General features: G+C 44.8%; 1 pseudogene; it reads right to left on the bottom strand.

Moving 5' to 3' along the window:
- Positions 1-3,254: 3,254 nt before the first annotated feature.
- On the bottom strand, positions 3,255-3,697 carry Gm8986 (annotated as a pseudogene).
- Between the last annotated feature and the right edge of the window lie 345 nt (positions 3,698-4,042).

The following is a 4,042-nucleotide window of genomic DNA, read 5'->3' as shown; positions in this document are numbered from 1 at the left end:
CTAACTGGCCAGGCAAGAGTCTCAATGTTCATTAACTGTTAGTGAGCAAGAGAGATAGGAAAATAAAGACAGTCATGCGTGCACACACACACACACCTCTACATATGTATGTATGTATGTATGTACATATAGAAAGACAGGCATATATACACATGTGAATAGAGCAGAGCCCCAACAGCCACCCTTTATTTCTTCTCTCAGCCTTTTTACAGCTTCTTAGACAAACATGCTGTATAAAATTACCTCACAGATAAAATGTTACACAAAAGCAGAGTTATAGAAGTGGATGATCACAGTCAGCTATTGGATGGAACACAGGGCCCCCAATGGAGGAGCTAGAGAAAGTACCCAAGGAGCTAAAGGGGTCTGCAACCCTATAGGTGCAACAACAGTATGAACTAACCAGTACCCCCGGAGCTCGTGTCTCTAGCTGCATATTTATCAGAAGATGGCCTAGTCGGCCATCATTGGGAAGAGAGGCCCCTTGGTCTTGCAAACTTTGTATGCCTCAGTACAGGGGAACACAAGGGCCAAGAAGTGGGAGTTGGTGGGTAGAGGTGTGGGGGGGGTATGGGGGACTTTTGGGATAGCATTTGAAATGTAAGTGAAGAAAATACCTAATTTTTTAAAAAAAAGAGTAAAAGAAAAAAAGAAGAAAAAAGCGGAGTTATAGAAAGATGTCGATGGTAAGTTCGAAGCAGTGCTTCATTCTATAAGCTCATTATAAGTTTAAAGCAACAGTTTCACATGGCCTTGCTTTATCACAGTGCATATCTGTGGCTTCATCCTTGGACCTGACTTAGAATGAATTATTTTTTTCTAATCACAAATCTATCCCTAGCCTATTTCTCTTCTTAGTGCCATTTATGGAGGCTCATTATATCCTTATTATGCAGCCATTACTTACTATTCTATAAAGAATGGGCACATTCTAGTCTTGATTCTAACTTTATTATATCTCTGGCAAAACAACTGAAACCATCTCCTTAAACTTTCTTCCTAAAATTATTTGAATCAAATCAGGTATTCTATAAAGTCATTAACTCATCTAAGCAGCATTAATTCATGAAAGTTCAACTTCATATGATCTGCAGAAAACTGGCCCAATAAGGTAGGCTGATGCCCAGGAATCATTGGGCTATGTGATGGTCACAGGAATGGTATATCAGCAGCAAGGAGTAATCCTGGAACAATGTCTCTGGGGTCCATGCTTCTCAGAGCCCATCCATCACAACCATGCAAAATGGTGAGCCATCTCCAGAAAAGTCACTTGCTTGCTGTAACCTTTCCTATAGGGCTTGTGCCAGGGGGTCACCCTAACATGAGGAACTGTATTAAAGGGTCACAGCATTAGGAAGATTGAGAACCACTGCTGTAAACCAAAGGCTTTCCTGTGGCATTTCTCCTAAAATAAAACAAAACAAACAAACAAACACCAAAAAATCTATTGCCTTGGGGTCTAAAAGACTCTTTTAAGCTAAAATGTCTCATGTTCTGTAACATGGTCTGGCTGCACTACTCTCTCAGACATAGCCTCAAAAGGCCTGTCGGTAGTACTGTTTCAGGAATATCTTTAGAATAAGCCTCCAACACCAATAAGCGTGGAAAAGAGGAGGTACCACCAGGATAGCTCCCTGGAAGTCTGCAATTTCCAATCCAGTTTGCATTCTCATTTTATACTCTAAAACCACAAGGTGGCGCAAGCGAGCAAGCGAGCACTCAGCTTGGGGTGGGGAGGCGCTTTTAAGAGGCACGTGTTATAGCTGACAAATGTAACCCATTGCTTCAGTTTCGCAGGCCATTCTGTTCCAGGTATCAAGTGAAGTCAGGCATGGAAATAGGCAGTACAAGCCTTATGTGAATCGCTAAATAAGTCGTTTGTCTTTTCTACCTTGTTCTACTTGAGTACACTCGAGTTCCAGGTTCAGAGGGGCCTTGGAACATTCCCGGTGGTAATGGAGAAAGGGCCAAGTCTCGCTACCACCAAGCCTTTATCTAAAGTCATTCACAGCCTTCTTTGCTCTTCCGGATCTGCCTTTAGGTTCTCTTCTTCGAAGATCCTCCCAGCCAGTCTCCCAAGTCGGGGTCTCCCTCCTAAATCTACCCTCTGTTTTGCCATGCTCTGTGGGCCTTGATTCCACAAATGAGAGCCATCTCTTGCAACTGTCTTCTCCCAACAAAGAACTTCTTTCTGGTGCCGCCTCCTTACCCAGACTTAATGTAAGGATATGGTCTTCTGGATACACGGCATCTGTCAGTCTGAGAAAAACCTTTCCCTGCAGCCTGCCCAGCCCCACTGCTATATACTCACCTGAATGCTGCCCCATTACCCAGTTACCACACTCTTCCCCTACCATGCTGCCAACACTAAAGGCTTCATGGACCCATGTTGCCTATTATTTCACCCATTTGGGCTCTTTTAACTGACTCCATCAATGGTCACAAAGAATTTCGATATCTCACACAGTCATTGGACCCAATCTAGCAGGGCACTTGTCCCCATCTTCCGCTCTTCCCATCAAGTCAGGGAACCCATGCGGATGGCAGCTCCCACTCTTTATGTTCTGGATAGGGATACTAGTCCAGCCTGTGCTGTAGCAGTCTCACACATTGATCCTCGAAAGGATTAGACTCCAAGCCTTGTGCCTGATCTCCACCCCAACCCGAATGCTCTCCTAATTCTACATTCCTCCTCCTCCATCTCTTTTCCGAATACTAGCTAGATCTTAAGGGTGCTTTCTTTTACTATTCCCCTTGACCCATATTAACAAAACTTTAGTGCGTTACTTGGACAGACCATGTACATCCAATCATCTACCCAGGTAGAGTGGACAGTCCTTCCTTCTCCTGGGATTCTACTACAGCCCTTACCTCTCCATCTAGGCCCCTGCCCATGCAAGCCTTAACCTGACTCCCAGCATCCTCCTCCACTGGGTGGATGCCCTCCTTTTGAATCCCTCTTATGAACAGTCTCTAGAGCATACTTGCTTACTTGTTAACTTTCTGACGGAATGAGACAAAGTATCCCACTCTAAAGCCCAGACACCAACATCCTCCCATATAACTTAATGTGACTCACTGCATCTCCTTTTTCTTGTGGAACATAGCGAAGCCACAAGGCTGTAGAACATACCTTCTCCTCAAACCAAATGCAACCTTCTCTTTTTCCTGGGTCTTATTGTTTTGTTTGTTTGTTTGTTTTGTTTTGTTTGGAAAATAACTCTATTTGTTCTAGGGCATTGGCCAGAGTCCCCTTAAAACTTTTGAAACTGCTTCTTGGTGCCGGCAGCCCTGGTGACATTGAATCGAACAGTCTTGCTCAAGGACCTGCACTCTCCGACAGTAGCACTGTCGTCAATCTATACATCACTGAAACAGAGGGGACATGTGCACAAACATGTTCTAAGGCTTCTCAGAGCGATTGTACTTTCGGATGTAATGGAGATAGCCCTGGCGGATGACAATGGTCCTCTGCATCTTTATCTTGACACCCAACAGATTCTGACCTTGGACGGAGACATTACCACCAAAGGGGCATTTCTTGTCTATGAAGGTGCCCTTGATGGCCTCTTGGGGTGTCTTGAAGCCTAGACTGACAAATTTTTCCTTGCCGTGTTTCTTCCAGCAAAACACGCTTCTTGTTTTGAAAGATTGTAGGCTGCTTTTGGTAAGCATGCTTCGTCTGAATGTCCGCCATCATCCGGGCAGCCTGAGGAGAGCTCATTCGTTATTTTTATCTGGCTCCACAGTATAGGGGTCTTAGCCAAATCACTTTGCCAAGCTACTGAGCGACCTCTTACAGAAGCGTTGATCCCACTCAGTGTGTGACCCCTCCTGGAGCAAAGGTGGGTAGAAAAGGAAGCCGGGTTAGGGCTGGTGGTGGCATATCCCAGAGTTAAGCCCAATAGGACAAAGAGGAAACTGGGAGGGGCCAGAGTGCAGGCTGATCCCTGGCAAAAGAGGTAGCTTATTAAAACTACACACAACATAAATCCTTTGCCCCAACTTGCTTTTTGGTCATGGTGTTTCGTAGGAGCAATAG

The sequence above is a fragment of the Mus musculus genome, chromosome 18, assembly GCF_000001635.26.
Source record: "Mus musculus strain C57BL/6J chromosome 18, GRCm38.p6 C57BL/6J".
In the NCBI taxonomy this organism is placed as follows: Eukaryota; Metazoa; Chordata; class Mammalia; order Rodentia; family Muridae; genus Mus; species Mus musculus.
Note: the sequence above shows the minus strand (reverse complement) of the source record. Positions and strands in the feature narration are given on the sequence as shown.